Source organism: Elgaria multicarinata, chromosome 1 (assembly GCF_023053635.1).
Source record: "Elgaria multicarinata webbii isolate HBS135686 ecotype San Diego chromosome 1, rElgMul1.1.pri, whole genome shotgun sequence".
Taxonomy (NCBI): Eukaryota; Metazoa; Chordata; class Lepidosauria; order Squamata; family Anguidae; genus Elgaria; species Elgaria multicarinata.
In genome coordinates, this window is record NC_086171.1 from 33524253 (window position 1) to 33543275 (window position 19023).

Here is a 19023-nt window from a genome sequence, read left to right on the forward strand (position 1 = left end):
TTTTCCACTACATAACCTGTAAGTGGCGTTGTGTTATAATGGAATAGCACAAAAACACAATGGGAAATCATGCTTTCTTTCACTTTGACAATTAAATGCCACAATGTCCCTGCTCAATTTTTTTTAAAAAAAACCCTCACTGAAAGTCCTGTTTAGACACAGAAGTGAAACTGGAAGGTCATGAAGTCACCTAAAGAATCCATAAATAACTATGAGTAGAGAATAATGAGTGCACACAATGCCTTCTGATGGGTTGCAGTAGGAGCCCTCCGTCTGGAACCACTCTGTACCATTGACTTTCCCCTTAATCCTTTCTCTTCTCCAGTCCATCTTCATTGAAGTTGTCCCCCACCACAAAACGTTATTTTCCTCTGCAGAGTTCCAAATGTGGGTTTGTAAAGATAAGCATGCATTGTGCAACTTAACTAAACAAATGTGACCGCCACCATTATGTTTCGTTTGGCCCTAAAATCTTATGATTCAAAATGAGAAAAGCAGACTTTGTAGCTGCACACATCAGATCCACAGAACAGCCTAGAATATAAATCTGTGTTGTGCATGCTGGAAATAAAGAAACTCCACCTTTCTGAGGCATCTTTAAATGTCAATATGTTCTAGAAGTGTGCCGTGACAATTTGGCCTTTGAATGATATTTCTCATCATGTTCAAGTACAGTACCTGCATTTTCAAGTCCACTCTTTTTTCCCCTTTTCTTTTTTGAGTCAACAATATATGTTACCCTGTCAAGAATGCTCCTTCCTTCAGAATGTCATCATTTTTGTGAAATGATCCCAGATAAAGTTAGGTCTTTTATTCTGCATTTTAAAACATGTACAAAAGAGACTATTTTATGGATGAGCGAGTCTTATGTATAACAACCTATTTACCCCAATAATACTCAGGCTGGATTTATAGCTTAGCATGTCACTAAGTCATGGTTCCCACGACATGCTAAACTATAGTGACCCTTTTCAGATGACTCGCTAAGCCACGGTGGTTAAGCATTTTTAGCTAAATGTTATGGCTTACCATGTTGTGTGAATCATGACTTAGTGTGTCAAAGTGAATCATTCCTAAATATGGTGGCTACATAACCACGGTTTAAATACCTCACTAACCATTTTCTGCAAAAGGGTTAGCAGCCTAACCATGGTTTATAGTGTCATCTGAATAGGACCAATGTTTAGCTCAAAATGCTTAACCACCGTGGCTTAGAGTGTCCTCTAAACAGAGCCATCTCGTGTTAGTGAATTCCATAGTTTAACAATGAACTTACATCTCCACTGTTACCTCCGATATCAAATTGGAGAAAACTGTGGGGATTCCTCCAGCGGAGGGGCTGGCAACCTTTTCAGGCCATGGGCACGTTTGGCAATTGGAGAAATTGTTCTTGGTACCACTACAAAATGGCTGCCATTTTGGGAAGCGTGGCAAAGGACAAGTAACCTTCCGAAAAGATTGAGTACAAGGTAGAGGTGGGGGGGTGAGACCCAACATAATAAACAACTCCTTTCAATCCACAGTTTTCAGCACCAACAGAAATCTATTTCACAGCAATCCCATCTGCTGGTAAGAAAATATGTTCATTTTTGTTGGTTTGTTTAGGTGGGAGGGGTAGGTCATCATGCCGGGCACCAAAGAATGGTGTCCACAGGCATCACATTGCCCACCTCAGAGGGCCAGGGGTTCCACATCCCTCCTATAGGGCTATCAGGATTGCCATGCCCTGAGAGGCAATGCCTGACCAGAACCACAAACTACTTGGCAAAATTAAAGAATGATGGCTGATAGTCCTGCAATGATATTTCTTTCTAATGTTGTCTGGCCTGCTAAGAAAATCTTGTTTAATTATTTGGTAGACAGAAGAATGGCAAACAGCGGCCTGTGAGGTGAAGCCATCGTCCCTTCTGGGTGCCCTGTCTCTGCTAGGCCAGACCACTGGCATTTTGTGTACCCACAAGCCCACTTTTCATCCATGTTGCAGCTGGGTCCCTCCTGCACCTCCATGTTGCTAGATGCTTCGTCATGATGCCATCACTGACAAATTCTCCAGATATTGCTGGACAGTGTTATAAGGATGACAATATGGTCTTCCATCCTGTCCTCCATGAATTTCTTCTGCCCTTGCACTGAGGGCCTTGCTTTGCTGTGCCACAGTGCATTGCACATGTGAGTTGCAGCTCCATCAAAAGAAACCCCTGGGCAAGTGGTATATTGTGACATTCCTGCTCCTGGGTTATACCTTTTCCAGCTTCCACCTGTTGAAACTGAAAAGCCCCTCAGGACATCTGCCTCCTCTTTGGTCCGTTATCCTCACTGACACACAAAGCTTCAGCCCTTTTACTCTGGGTCAAAGGAGACACCCAATGTGATTAATTGGTTTCTTCTACCCAATACATGAGAAGTGACAAGGAAATAGGCTTTTTTTTTAACTTGGTAGCATAATAAGAGAAACCAACATGTGGGATTTCGTATTCATAATAAAACAAACAAAATTTATTAAACACAAAAAGAGTTATATATTATTATTAAGTAGGGGTGTGCACGGACCCCCCACTCCGCTTCACTTTCAGATCCGCCATTTTCGGATCGGGCCGCTCCGCCCCGCCCCGCCCCCACTCCGCCTGTGCCCACTCCGCTCCGCTCGGAGCTCCGGATCCGGATCGGAGCTCCGTTCCCCCCCCATGGGGGGGTTACCGGGCCCTGCCGCCATCGCCGCCCATGTGGCGACGGCGGCAGAGCCCGGTAAGGGACCAAGGGAGAGGGGGACCTTACCTGCCTCTGTCCGCGGTCCGTCGCCGTCTTTAATTGAGCCCGCGGTTCCACCAGGAAGTCTGGGCCGCAAGCGGCCCAGACTTCCTACTGGAACCACGGGCTCAATTGAAGACGCTGAGGGACCGTGGACGGAGGCAGGTAAGGGAGAGGAGGGCGGGGGGACAGCGGCAGGGCCCGGTAAACCCCACTTACCTTTCCGGCGGAGCTCCGGATTGAGGCGAAGGATCCGCCTTCACCTCGATCCTCTTCGCCACGCTCCGCCGGCCCCCCCAATCCTCTTCGCCTCCGTCTTAAGGGCAGGCGAAGCCCCCCGCTCCGCTCCTGCTTCTACAGTCCGATTAGTAGCGGAGCACATCCCTATTATTAAGCAATCTATACTTAGTCCTAAACTACCTACTGTTGTGGCCCAAACATTACGAAGACGCTTCTTATGGTCCAACACACCTTTATTTGATAGAAAGGAATTAACATTGCAATGGAGAGAAGATGTACCTCTGCCAAGGAGCACCTCTCTGATTCTTGCTGGGTGTGCCAACTGTTTTATTAGCAAGTCCTGGTCACGTAAACATGAAACAATTGAGCATGTGCAGAGGACACCTGCTAACTCAGTAGGAAAGTTAGTAGGAAAGTTAGATGGCTACTAGTTCCTGTATTTTCTGTGGTTAAGCCAGCTCTTTCCTGCCTGTCTTGTAAGAGGAACTTGTTTATCATTCAGACATTTCAAAGATCACCCAGAGTGAATGTTATTACTGCACAAGATTTTTTTTTTTTAATGAACAGTTCAACTCCAATATCAACATGGCTTCGCTTATGCTAAGGTAAAACTCAAGATGTGTTTCACCTGCAACAGTACTTACTCTTCTCCTTCTAAATCCTATTTCCAAAACCCCACTCACTAGGGCCTTTGCTAGACCTACCTGAAAGTCCGGTCGGGAGGAGGGGCGATCCCGCGCTACAGCTAGCACGGCTGTCACCTCAGTCTATACGTCAGATGTGACGGGCTAAAGGAAAGCCCCATCGCGTCCGCCATTTTTTTTCATTCTTAAAGGGCCAGGTGCTCAGGAGCGCACCAACGACCAAGGTGAGTTTTTCTTTTTTTAAAAAAGGTTTTCCCGCTCCCCTCCTGGCTCCAATCTCCCCCCCACCCCGATCTCCCCACCCTGCCCCGATGGGCCCAGCGCTCCTGTGGAGCACTGCACCCCGTTCCCCGCTTTCCCCAGCTACTCGTGAGTAATTGCAGTAGCCGGGGAAAGCGGCAGAACGGTCTACATGCTCAGCCCGAGACCGCAGGAAATACCAGGCTACAACTGTAGCCAAATACCCAGGGGCAAGGGAGGGTTACCCCTGCTTGACCCCAGGATCCACTGTGTGTCATCTGGATGCACAAGGGCGAGCCCAGAGTTCACCCCGGGCTAAACCCTGGTCTAGCAACGGCCTAGATGTGCATTCCTTCAATCCCTAATCCCTATCTGAACTATTAACTGTCAGTTTACCCCTTTATAACCCTCAAAATCCTCCCACCTTTCATTCATTCTCTAACATTCTATTATCCCTAACCTACCTAGATCACATTTAACAATACGAGCACATACATGTTATAAAAATAGCCACACGTTACACATATTTTACCATGCTGCACCATTTGCACTATACAGGGTTGCAATTTCAGCATGCGTAACTTGAGCAGCATCTGTGTCTCTTCCCAGGTTGGACAATTCCTGACTGAAGGGGCACATAATTTCCAGTATAGGCAGAACAGAAATATGGAAGCAGAAATATGAGTTCTAAGGATTTTTGTAGCAAAATCAGTCATGTGGCCCTACTTCTCCTCCTAAAACACGTCAACACTGTGGAATGAATTGCTAATACCAGTGTTCCTGGTACAAATTTCATTTGAATAAGTGAATAGTAAATGTTTCTGTTTTCAGGGATTAAAAAAACCACAGATAAAATATCCCGCAATGCACTCTAAGAGGCATTCTTGATTGCTGTTCTCCCCCATTTTATTGCAGACAGTTGTAAAGGTCATTGAATAGGGCAATGAAAAGCAACCCAAGGAGACAAAAAAAGGAACTGGCAAAGGAATATCGCAAAGTGAGTTCAAAGCATGCGGGGATGGGGTGGGGAGAAGTGTCAATTACAATGAAACCATCATCCTTTTTATGCGCTGCCATTCTCTTTTACTCTGCTCAAATGATGATACTGTAAATCCCAGCCACCTAAAAAGCTCTCTGGCGAAGCTATATTTGTCACGGTGCCAAACAAAACTCTTGGTAACTGACACATTTGCCATAACCCGTACCCAGCTTTTACACTGGCATCAAACGTGATAGTTATTATTATAATTATTAATGTTGTCGGGTTTTTTCTTTAGGTATATATCAAAAGTGATGTAATTTTAAAAAGTTATATAGCCAATTAAAATAGTACAAATAAGATGGGAAATCTAACATCACAGCAGCAACATAATCATAATTCAATGAATTCAGCTATCAATAAAATATGATTACATCTCCATCAATTACCTAGGAATTGGAAATGGCAGTTGTCCAGATTTTATGTGCAACACTTTATTGCATGGAGAGATGTCAAAGAAATCCACAACAGAATCAAATGAGTTCAGATTTCTATGAATCCAACTCGTAAATTCTGCAGTGGGCCAGCCTTCTGGGGTTGCACAAATACAACGAACTCATGGGCCTTTTCCCCCTTTTTCTTTCTCAAATTTTATGCAAATTTACTCATAGAGAAATATGTAATAAAACACACACACACACACCACTAAGCTGAAAATGTGCATTTTCCCCATGGGCTAGAGCACGAAGATGCATATTTGTCTGCAAGGAACATCTCTCCATATACCAGCCCACTACAATCTTCAGGGGAGGCCCTGTTGTCCATGCTATAGCTTACAGATTTTTGTTGACAGTGACACAGAGGTGGGCCTTCTCTGCAGTGGCACCCACCCTGTGGAATGATCTCCCCTATAAGGTACATCAGAACACAACCCTGGCATGTTTCAAGTGTTTATTGAAAACGTAGCTGATTACTTTGGGTTCCCCCAGCCATGAGCCATATTTGTACCATCTTTATGAAATTATTGTGTATATGTGCATGTAGTTTTTGTTAACAACATAACGTAAGAACATAAAAAGAGCCATGCTGGATCAGACCAAGGGTCCATCTAGTCCAGCACTCTGTTCACACAGTGGCTAACCAGCTGTCAACAAGGGAACCACAAGCAGGACATGGTGCAACAGCACCCTCCCACCCATGTTCCCCAGCAACTGGTGTGTACAGGCTTACTGCCCCTGATACTGGAGGATGCACTTAGCCATCAGGACAAGTACCCATTGATAGCCTTCTCCTCCAGGAATTTATCCAACCCGCTTTTAAAGCCATCCAAACTGGTGGCCATCACTATATCTTGTGGTAGCAAATTCCATAGTTTAACTATGCACTGTCTGAAGAAGTCCTTCCTTTTATCTGTCCTGAATCTCCCACCAATGAGCTTCATGGGATGACCCCGGGTTCTAGTATTATGGGAGAGAGAGAGAAATGCATAATTTTGTTCAACCTTCTGTTGTTTGTTTGTTTTGATTCAGGATTTGTTTCAAATGAGAAGCAGTATATAAATATTGCTAATAAATAAATAAAAGTCATTTACAGCAGTTTTATGCCAGTTAAATTGTCATAAATTTACTTTCTACAAAAAAACTTTGTATTTCCTCCTTGCTAAATTGAAGATTTTGGGTTCTCCCCATGTGATTCTTGAATACTTTTCATGGTTAGAAACAGTGTCAATTTCTCTGGCTAATGCTGCAATGTCTTTCTGAGTTGTAGGACTTTTTTCTGTCTGAAACTTGCATAAGATTGTGCCCCAAGTCACTTTAGTATAAATATTGTCCCTCCATCTTCTTGAACAGTAGAAAAATGACTATTAAAGGATTTAATTGTAGATCTTAAAATGCAGCAACCACAGACAGTGTGGATCTCCAGCAGGGGGCTGTCTGGGACAATTCTCATTTTGGCCAATGAGACCTTCTTCCTCTTACACTTCTTCCTCTTGTGGAGAGAGAGAATCTAGTCCAAGAAAACACAGACCCACTTACAGGATTGCATCTTTTTTTCTCTAGGATATCCATAGCAATAACAACTATCTAGGCCTCATATACACAACTGTTTTGATGGAGAATATAATGCCTTACTGCTCCACAGGCGTGATTCGCTCCTGCTGAGAATGGTTTGCGTTAAAAAGCACCCCACTGGAGTTATCACTACTAGAGCACTAAAAGGCTCCTAAACAAACCATATACTGTTACAAATTTGGAACATTGTCTGGAGACCTGCCGCTTAAGTCCAGTCTATGATAAGGGCCTCTTGGTTATTTATTTATGTTCCAAACAGAAGCCCAGATTGCAAGCTGCGTTTAAAATCCCTCTGGATGGATTGTCATATGGTGTGGAGCAGGGGAGTTTTGAATGAACAAGCACACAGTCCTTGCATGTGTCAAAAGAGGGGGCTCTCCAGATGGCTAGGGTGACCAACTGTCAGGATTTCCCCGGATTTGTCCTGGTTTTTGTTCTTTCCATGGTGTCAGGGGGGATTTTCTATAATTTTCAATAATGTCCTGGAATGATACACCTTCCTCTTTAAGGCTGCCATTAGCATGGCAGGAGGGAATGACATGCTTTCTTGAGGCACATCATTCCCCCACCCCGAGCTCCAATTGAGGTCTTAAAGGGGAAAGTGGGTCATTCGTGGACATTATAGAAAAGGCCCCAATTGGAGTGGATGGTGGTGGTGCAGAATGAAATCCTTTCCCCTCCTCCACTCCAATCGGATTCTTTAAGGTGGCGGGGGAATAACGTACTTTCTGCAGGACTCAGAAAGCTGCTTCCCCCCCCACACACTAGGTGTCCTCTTTTTTGGTTTCCCAAATATGGTCACCCTACAGATGGCAAACTCATATTTCCAGACAGAAACTTCGAAGAGTACTCCTCCTACCTCTGTTAGGTGTTTCCCTAAACTGAAAGAAATTTTGTTTCACTTTATCTGTGCTTATGCTGCATAGGGAATAACATAACTGGAAGCCCCTATGGTATTACATTATCTCAGGACTGCATAAACCCTGAAGGTGTTGTTTGTGGGACCCGTGATCCCTATAGTTGAAATTACATCTAATTTGCATTTGCCACGGCCAAAAACACGCCAGGAACCTGCACTCAAAGGGCCAGCTTTCCAGAGGATGCGCTAGGAAATACCACTCAGAGGGCCTGCTTCCCAGAAGAGGCTCTAGAAATCAGCACTCAGCTTCCAAGATGACACTCTAGGAATGAAATGAAGTGAGGGGAGTGGCTACTGAGAAGATGGCCTTTTCTTTTGTGGCACCCCAGTTGTAGAATGAGTTCCCCAGGGAAGCTCATCTGGCACCTACATTGCGCTCTTTCAGTGCCAGGTGAAGACCTTCTTTTCCCAGGCATTTTAATATTTCAGGTTCTGTTGTTTAAATCTGTTACTGTGTTTTACATCTTTGCAGTGCTACTAGGTTTTATTTGGATTTTATATTGTAGTTCTAAACTTTAAAATTTTAAATTATATTCTATTTTATCGTGCTTTAATTGTTGTGAAACACCCACAGAGCTCTGAGAGTGTTCGGCAGTATAGAAATGTAATAAATATATGAATAAACCAGGATTCCCAGAAGTGTGTGTGTATGTAAGAGTGTCTGTTTCTGTGTGTGTGTGTGCGCGTGCATGCTCGCAAGTGTGCACTCACATGCATGTGTGACCCCTGATCCCCCAATCGACATCACATGTGTCCTTTGGGGCCCTTGACAATTATATATGTTGCTGCCATGCTTTTAAAAGTAATGGGCCTATCTAAACAGATGGCTCTCGCATGAGGAAGGAAGAGCAGAAGGGTAAACTAGAGTGTAAGCGAACAAAACAATGACCAGTTTCGCACAATCACCGCAGCCATGGTGGGCTGCCAGGATGGCGGTCAAAATTAGTAGAAAGTCAGACATTGATGGCCACCAATTTGGATGGCTTTAAAAGGGGGTTAGATAAATTCCTGGAGGAGAAAGCTATCAATGGCTACTAGCCCTGACGGTTATGTGCTACCTCCAGTATCCAAGGCAGTAAGCCTGTTTGCACCAATTGCTGGGGAACATGGGTGGGAAGGTGCTGTGGCACCATGTCCTGCTTTGTTGGTCCTTGGTCGACAGCTGGTTGGCCACTGCGTGAACAGAGTGCTGGGCTAGATGGGCCCTCAGTCTGATCCAGCATGGCACTTGTTATATTCTTATGTCCTAGTTATACCTGGGGCTCTTGAGAGCAAGATACTCATATCAATTCAATTGAACAAATACTTTTAAATGTTTGTGGATGGATGGGTGGCTGGAAATATCCAAGATAATCAGAAAGGAGAGAGCAAAATGATGATATGATATTGCTCCTGTGACCAACGAGCAGAGAATAACCCAAAACACACCGTAGGGTTCAATATCACCTTAGCAGGGCCCACTGCTAATGCTGGTTCTGTCCAGTCTTGCCTCTGCCTCTACTGTAATGGGCAGCTGAGCTTGAGAGCTGCTGATTATTTTAAATTTCCAGCAGTGCCCCAGAGTACTTGACTAGTATTGCTCCAGCACAGTGTGGGAAATTTTAAATGGCAGCCAACAGCCCACTTTGGAGAAGGAGCTCCCTCAAAGCTGGGACCAGCTCTGACTATAAATATTTAGGGTGGCCACTCATAAACCATCAAAAAGGAGGAAAAGCATCACCAAAAAGAAGACAAAGGAGGACAGTGATTTGCATAGATTTTGTGTGTGTCAATTTATATATATTGATGCAAATTTAGAAATAATTGCTCCGATTTAAATAGAAATACACTACATCTCACCATAGTAGTCCTGTCCTATCCTGCCTGCCTGTTCAGCCTGCCATTCAAGTGCTTGGGGATTGGAACTGCTCAATTGGTGACCATGTGAAAAGGAGGTCAGGGCTCCTGTATCTTTAACAGTTGCATAGAAAAGGGAATTTCAGCAGGTGTCATTTGTATATATGGGAACCTGGTGAAATTCCCTCTTCATTACCACAGTTAAAGCTGAAGGAGCTATACTAGAGTGACCAGATTTAAAAGATGGCAGGGCACCTGCAGCTTTAACTGTGGTGATGAAGAGGAAATTTCCCCAGGTTCTTCATATATACAAATGACACCTGCTGAAATTCCCTTTTCAATACAACTTTTAAAGATACAGGAGCCCTGTCCTCCTTTCCATATGGTCACCCTAGATCAAACAACAGCTTTCACAAACAGCTTCCCATGCCCCCATGCCAATTGGCAAACCCATTTTAAAATTGTAGGTATTTTTGTCTTACAGTTGGGGCATGGCCTAGGGTTGCTATGCCAAGAAGATGTGCATTTTAGAATTCCACGTAGCATGCCCAAGTAGATCTTTGGATCTCGGCCACTAGCTTTGACTGGACGGTTCCAGTAAATACAGTGAAAGCTTTTTAATTTTAATCCTTTGGGCCTGCCCTGGTTATTCCTTTTAGGAAGACAACACTGCTTCTAAAAGCTGAAGGCAACATCTTACTGCACTTAGACTGGCTGGCTTTGGAGCCCTGGGAAAACCACCCAACTTCTTGCATTCTTGAAGCCTCCACCTTCCAAGCATGAGAGATAATAATAGTTTTCAAGGTGGTGTGAAGACTAATTATTGTGTAAACCCCTTTGAAGATAAGGAACACTTAAGAGCTAAGCATCCTTAAATTGTAATCCAGCAATTATGTAAAGGGTCATTACTTGCATTTACATTGTATTCAGGGTTTGCCCTTTCTTAAGATAGGGAAGGAGCTGTAGCACAGAGACATTTTGAATCAAATTTAAGCTTATATCTTAGCCTATGGGTGATGCTTGGCTGAATCCCTATATGTAGGATTCCTTCCTATAGCTTCAAGCCTTATAGTCAATGCTACTGTTTGAAAAGCAGAGATAAATAAAACCAGAGTGAGCATGTGACAATACTAGAGTGGTTACTTAGGGATTTTGCTGCCTGACTAACTAACAATTTTCTGCCCTTTCATGAAACCTAAAATAAGCTGCCTGAGGCAACCGCCTCACTTTCCCCAATAGCAGGGCCGTCCCCGGGTAGGCCACCTGGTGCCATGTAGATGTTTTGGGACAACAATTCCCATTGTTCCCAGTCAGCAAACCAGTGGTCAAGGGTTATGGGAATTGAAGTACAAAACAACTGGAGGGCACCAGGTTGCCTACCCCTGAAATAGAGGAGTGTCTTCAATAAAGTAGGGCACATAGCCACCACCTGCTTGCTCAATGGCTCTCTGCCTGTCAAGCAAGCAAGTCATAGCGATGATGAGGAAGAGGATGAGGAGCATCAGCTGCTGGTGGCAATGGTGGTGAGAAAGTAGACTGAAGGAGGGGATCCATTGAGGGTGTCTAGCCCAAGGACCCTCCAAAGCCTGGAGCCGGCATTGCACGGCCACCGTAAATAATACACATTTATAGCTGCTGTTGTTTTGCTCATGGGAACACAGCCATAAGACATTCACTTTACAGAAATTATAAAGCAAGTCAGACATGCATGCGCTGAGTAGTTCATGAGATTCTGGCATATCTGTGTCTAATTTGAAAGTAGACATGAGAATAAGTCCTTTTGATGTTATGCTGTGATGATATCCTGTTATGCAAAGTGCAGAGTTTGGTTAGAGCCTTGTCGTTGATGGTGGAGAATATGCAGCTTGGCTCAGTGGGTGGTTATAGGCTAAAGCCACCTTGGAATGAACCTCTAGGCAGAGGATGGAACTGGGTTTGCGAAGGCAGGTGGATTTTCACTGTGTTAAGAACTAGGCTAGATTAATATATATTTACAACATTTATATCCTCCCATTCCTAAGAAATTCAAGGTGTCTAGCAAAAAAAAAAAAAATGGGTTGGATCCATAATCTACCTTCCATTACTGATGGAAGGGTAATTCATCTTGGAGCTCCCCCTTCCTCCCACCTCATTCCTTGCGCAGTTACACCCCATTTTTTATATATATGATGCTAGGGTGACCATATTTTGGAAACCAAAAAGGAGGACAACATGGTCACCATGTTAAAATTATTTAAAAAAAATAATTTTAAAACCTCAAACCTTAAAAAAAAAAACCTAAAACTCAATGGATGGACAGATCTTTTTCAAACTTAGCATAGCTAAAGTCCTTGTTAAGAGCAATCATGGTGCCATTTCATCTCTTTATCTTTAAAAATAACATTTAAAAAAATCCTCAAATTTTAAAAAATTCCTAAAAATCAATGGATGAACAGATCTGTTTCAAATTTGGTATAACTAAAGCCCTTCCTAAGAGCTACCATCGTGCCAAGTTTCATGTCTTTATCTTAAAAAAAGACAGAGTTATAAGCATTTTTGTTAATTCCCATTAGAGCTGCTCTTTGGAAAAATTCGGATTTACTCTCCCCCCTCCCGGATTTGTCATCGAAACCAGGACAAATCCGGGCAAATCCGGTCATATGGTCACCCTATATGATGCAGCCACCAACTCGCAGTCACATCATGCTATTCCCCACAAAGCTGCACTTTTTCAATGTGTCATTTTACCATGACATTTTACATTGCTCCAATGTCGCCATGGTTGTTTGTTTGTCTGTGGTGTGTTCAGTACGGATTAAAAAAAGTGGACATAGGAACGGATCCCAGTGCAGGATAGGTGCGGGAATACAGGACAGGGGGCAAGGGGCGGGCTTGAAAAGCCTAGTAGCGGCTGCCACAGCAATATTAAAGTCTGAGGAATGAAAGGAAGGACAGTTTCAATGTCTAATGCACAAATTCAATGAACTGTAGCAGAGTAGATGCATAGCTACAGGCTTTCAAAACTGCAATGTTGCGCAGAGTTGCTAAGTTAAAACAAAAGGGGGTTGCGGCTTTCTGTCCCTCGATATTCGCCACCCATTACTGCCATCTGACAACAGAGCTGTGGATTTTCCTGGGTGGGCACCCCATGCTCACTCCTGCCATTAACCCTATCAATGCCATTTTGCAGCAGCAATGCTGCAGGGTTTGTGGGGAATCAGTAAGCGAAGCGGCATGGTATAGACTCCTTCTCCCATAGGGTCGGTTCACACCATTGTTCAGTTGGTGGCTTGGTAACCACTCTGCACATGCTGGCCTGATTTATGCATTTACTCTTGTCAGACGCATCTTGTAGCAATGTCTGGACCTGGTGAGGGTGAGTAGTTGGGGTGGTTAACAAATAGGGTGACCATATGACCGAATTTGCCTGGATTTTTGATGGCAAATCCGGGAGGGGGAGGGGGAATCTGGATTTTTTTCAAAGAGCAGCTCTAATGGGAATTAACAAAAATGCTTATAACTCTGTCATTTTTTAAGATAAAGACATGAAATTTGGCACAATGGTAGCTCTTAGGAAGGGCTTTAGTCATACCAAATTTGAAACAGATCCGTTCATCCATTGATTTTTAGGAATTTTTTTTAAATGAGGTTTTAAAATTATTATTTTTTAAACTGTCATTTTTAAAATTAAAGAGCTGAAAGTTGGCACCATGATAGCTTTTAGGTAGAGCTTTAGCCATACCAAATTTGAAACAGGTCTGGGGCCAGTAGCAAACCCTGTTAACAACAACAGCAGCTTGCAATGAGTGAAGATACAGTCAGAAAAGATATTTGAGGGAAGGGGAGAATGTAACACACAGAGTATAGCAAAAGCTTCAAAGTACAGCAAAACCTACAAAAGTAGGAGTGAGTGAAGTTAATTTCAGATACATTGAATCTCTCACTTGTTCTTTATTTCAGTGATTTTAACATTAAGATGTTATGTAGAACAGATTTGTCTTAAATGTGTGCGTTAAAATCAGACATGTGACCAAGGCTATGTTTGGGTGGGCACGACCCCTTGGTACTGGACGCACCCCCTTGAGGGCGACCATGTTGTCCTCCTTTTTGGTTTCCAAAATATGGTCACCCTATTAACAAACCACCCCAGAACCCTACAACAGCCCATGGCTTCTGCATGCCCCATAAGGACGTGGCAAGGAAGTCTGTTTCCAGCAGCCCAGTTGCAGACGCCTAAATCTGGATCCACCCTGTTATAAACTGAATAAAAACACCCCAAAAATTATAAATACAATTAAAGCAATCACAATGCCATCATCAAAAAAGAAAAGAAAAATGAGCATCGGAAGACCAGCTGATAAAACACACACACACAGCAATTAAAACAAGATAACAGGCCTCAGTGAAGCCACTAAAAACAAGAGCTTTCTATAAAGCAGGGGTGGGCAACATGGGGCCTGGAGGCCACCAGTGACCTTCACCACCTCTTAGTGTGGCTCCTGCTACCACCTTTGAAATGCCACAGAAGCCTGAAACGCTCCAATATTGCTTTAGATTCCTTAATGGTTTGCTGCCAAAAATCAGAGTATGGCCCACAGGGGGGCAAAATTGGTGCTTGGATCTCTCGAGGTGGTCCACCCCTATTATCAAAGAAGACCTTCACAATGTGGCAGAAGGCCATCAAGGAAGATGTGTGGCAGGCCTCCCTAGGGAGGTTGTCCCAGAACTAGGGCATGACTACCGCTTTGTGGAAAGGAGGGAAGGGCCAAGGGCCCTGTTAATCTGGTACTACCTGCCAGTTTACTTTGACTGCCATATAATATTTGTTCAGCCTCTACATTTGCCGTTTGGCATGATGAGCTGCTATTCAAGAAATGCTAATCTAATCACCACCTTTGATGCGTGGAACTTTGGATCCCATACTATGATGTGTTGCCATAGTTGTGGCCTGTTGCTAATTATTATTTGTTTGAAAATGATAACATCAGAAATGGCCCCTGTAATCAATTCCTTGGCCTTCCCTGCATATTTGTCTTATCCAAGTAATTTTGGAGTGCAAGTCCTCTTGTCATTTCTACGTTCTATACATAGTGCCTATCGTGCTGTTGGGGTTAAAAAAAGAAGAAGAAGTGTGGTTACTCTAGCTGTTTTGGACATGCTTTCTGATGTCATGGATATTCAGTAGTGCAGGGCTATAAAAAAAAAGACACAGGGATTGTACACTGAACTTACTTATTTTATCCAACTGTCACCTCTGGTCAAACAAGTTTACTTGTTTGTTTTTCTGGTCACACCGTGTATCTCAGGGTAGAGGCAGACAACCTTTTTATATTTTTTTAAGGACACTTTAAAATTGTTTGCAAGAGGCTCTTCTTCCCATGGTTTACACCAGCCTTCCCCAACTTGACATCTCTGGACAAATAGTGGTGTGTGTGTTTTTAAAGTTACTTAAAAACAGCAACAACAACACACCCTGTACAACCTGTTTACTAGAGGTGAAAGTTAGCTAAATTCTCTGAGTGACTTGGGGACAGTCACTGACTCTTGACTAACCTACCTCACAGGGTTGTTGTGGGGATAAAATAGAGGATCATGTATGCTGCCTTCGGTTCCTTGGAGGAAAGGAGGGATACAAATGTAACAAATAAAATAAAACAAATATATTGAGCTTAATGGATGGTTAGAATGGTGATAACAATACTATGGCAAAGCTACTATGGCAATAATGGTTGCACAACAGAGGAGCACAAAAATGAGAGAATAAATATAATAACCCTCACCAAATTTTCACAAAATTGTAGGGTGGTATATGTGAGTCATGGGGAGTGGTGGACAAGGGTTTGAGCTACTCTTGGTGACATGAAAAAAAAAATAGGACTGAGTGCTCCACCACTGACATTGCACAGCAAGAGAACACACAACCGCTAGATACATACATTTTCTTTTTTTATTACTATGTATTACAGTTTTATCTCATCTTGCATTCAAGGAGTTCAAGGCGGTGCGCATGGTTGCACACACCCCATTTTTCTTTACAACAACCCAGTAAGGTTTTTATCCTTTGCAAACTGCCCAGACAGCTTCAGCTATGGGGTGGTATACAAATGTAACAACAACAACAACAACAATGACGTAGGTTAGGTTGAGAGGTAGTGTAGTGGTTAGAGTGTTGGACTGGGACTCAGGGTATTCCCCACTCAGCCATGAAGCTCACTGGGTGACTTTGGGCCAGTCAAGGACTCTCAGCCTAACCTACCTTGCAGGGTTGTTGGGAGGGTAAAATTGAGAGGAAGAGGATCATTTAAGCTGCTTTGGGTTCCTTGCAAGAAGAAAAAGGATGGGATATAAATGTACAAATAAATAAATAGTAATTGCTCCAATGTGTTTTTTGGAGGAATGGGAATTTATGGTGCATTTTCTCTATGTGCTGGGAAAAGGAATATAGTTGGCACTGGGTAAAATAAATATGACTTTCTTGAAAAATTACTTGCATTCACTGATAACTGCCATTTCCCTATCACTTTAACAAGGTCCATCAATGCAAGTTTTTAAGAAAGCCTTGAAATTTTATCTTTTCCTTTGGCTTGTCCTTGATTGTGTTTCTGGACTGTTCCTGATTTTTAGCTGCATTTGTATTTTAGATTTCAGTATCACCTGGGCTGGATGTTGATTATGATTCCTGGTGTGCATTGATGTTATTGTTTTTCACTGCTTTATTATTGTATGCAATTTTATTATGTAAGTCGCCTTGGGGGAGCCCTTATTATTATTATTATTATTATTATTATTATTATTTATATACTATTTTAAATAAAATTAATAAAAATAACAGTGCATGTTTGCTTCCCTTCTTGTTCCTCACAACACCCTTTGCCCTTTCTTTTTGACCCTCCAAATATTTTTTCCTAGTATGGCAAGTATAAAAACCGAAGTAATGCCCCTGCAAAGAAAGAACAGCTTTGAGGGAAGTGACGGTACAACACATGTGTTAAGAGGAGTAATATTAATACGTGTCCTGATGGAGTTAAGAACATAAGAAGAAGTGTCATGCTGGATCACACCGAGGGTCCACCTAGTCCAGCACTCTGTTCACAAAGTGGCCAACCAGCTGCCGACCAGGGACCAACAAAGCAGGACATGGTGCAACAGCACCCTCCCACCCATGTTCCCCAGCAACTGGTGTATACAGGCTTACTGCTTCAGATACTGGAGGTAGCACTCAACCATCAGGACTAGTAGCCATTGATAGTCTTCTCCTCCAGGAATTTATCCAACCCCCTTTTACAGCCATCTGAATTCGCGGCCATCATCACATCTTGTGATAGCAAATTCCATAATTTAACTGTGCAGCATGTGAAGAAGCCCTTCCTTTTATTTGTCCAGAATCTCCCACCAGTTTCATGGGATGTTCCCATTGGGTTTTCATATTATGGGAGAGGGAGAAAAATGTCTCCCTATCCACACTGTGCATAATTTTGTACACCTGTATCAGGTCTCCCCCTAGCTTTTCCAATTACCATGTAGTTTGCAGGCGCAAGTGTTGATCTTGACTTTTAAAGCTCTAAATGGTGTGAGGATGGACCTTATATATTTGAAGGATCATGGGTGCATAGTGGGTGTGCAAAGGCATGGATGGGCACCTGCAAAGGGCCCATACCCGAGATGGGGCCCACTGGCAAAAGCCGCCTGGAGTTGTTGCTTCTCTTCACCACTGCAACGTGCTTGCTTACCTGCCTCTTGCTCTGGCCCAGAGCCAGTGTGATGTAGTGGCTAGCGTGTCAGACTGGGAGTCGGGAGACCCAGGTTCTAGTCCCCACTTGGCCATGGAAGCCCACTGGGTGACTTTGGGCCAGCCACAGACTCTCAGCCCAACCCACCTCACAGGGTTGTTGTTGTGAGGATAAAAGTGGAAAGGAGGAGGATTATGTATGCCGCCTTGGGTTCTTGGGAGGAAAAAGGCGGGATATAAATGCAATAATAAATAAATAGTGGTGCAAAGGAGGAACAGTAGATGCCACTGCCTAGGTGCTTGTTAGCTCTCTGCACTCTCTGTCAAGCAATGATGAGGAGGATGAGAAGCAGGAGCAGCAATTGACACTGATGGGGAGAAGGTAGGTTCACTGAGGGAAGGGGGCCATTGAGGGTGCCTTGCATTAAGGCTCTCAAAAACGGGATCCCTTTACCAATACATGTTCCTGCATGCCCTAAGACTTTATGGGAAAACAATGCCTTTGGTGACCTCAACAAAAATGTGCAGATGGAAGGTCACGTCTCTTCAGTGGTGGTGCCTTCCTTATGGCATTTGTTTATTTATTTATAGTATTTATGGACTACTCTACATCTGAAGAATTTCTGTGGAGCATGGATGTTCTGTGTTGCAGGCCAGAGGGCAGAACTAGAACGAATGGGTGAAGGGACAGCCCTACCATTAGGCAGAGTGAGGCAGACGCCTCAGGCCACAGATGTTAAGAAGCAGCAGCGTAGAGGGCCAGAGCGGTGTATGCCATGCAGCCCCAGCCCGAGCTCAATACTGGATAATACTGCTCCCATGATCATGACTGAAGTAATTTACAACTACCAGCGTGTTTGGCTGCCTTTTAGTACATGGAGTAGGGGTGGTGGTGGAGGGCACCTTCTTGTCCTTAGGCTGAGGCAGCAAAACGTGTTAGGCTGTCCCTAAATGGATGGAAACGGGCTAAACCTCCCAAGGGTAAGAGCTGTTTAACTGTGGAACAGGCCACCCGGCAAAGTGGCGGTGTCTCCTTTGCTAGCGGTATTTAAGCAGAGGCTGGATGGCCACCTGTCAGCAATGCTGCTGTGCCGTTGTTTTACGCTGGGGGGGGGGGGGGCTCGAATAGATGACCTCCAAGCTTCCTTCTAATCCTGAAAGTCTAATCTCGTCTGTTCCTCCACCCTGATGTTTTTAATCCTTGGTCGCTTTATCGTGGGTCGTATTCTTATTGTGCATACATTGCACAGAACTATTTTATATTTGTACGCCGCGTTGGAGGGACTTAGGCAGTAGCCGTTGGATTTCAGAAAGAAAGAACGGAGAAAGAGCGACAAGAGTGGAAATATATATATATATATATATATTTTGCGCTCATTGTTGCTGCGACTTAATAAATAAATAAATCCGATCCTGCGGAAAGAGACTGGAGGAAAGTGAATCAGCCCCTTCCTCGCTGATCCGACACACGCGCGCCCGCGCGCGCCCGCGCCCATCCTCGCGCTCCTTCCAGTGCGGGAAACGTTCCGCCCATGAACGCGCCGGCGCGCGCCCGCGAGACACCGGGACGGAGGGAGGCGCGTCTTCCCTGGAGGCGCGTGCTCCAGCGCCCCCCCTAGGGGGCAGCTGCGCCCAGG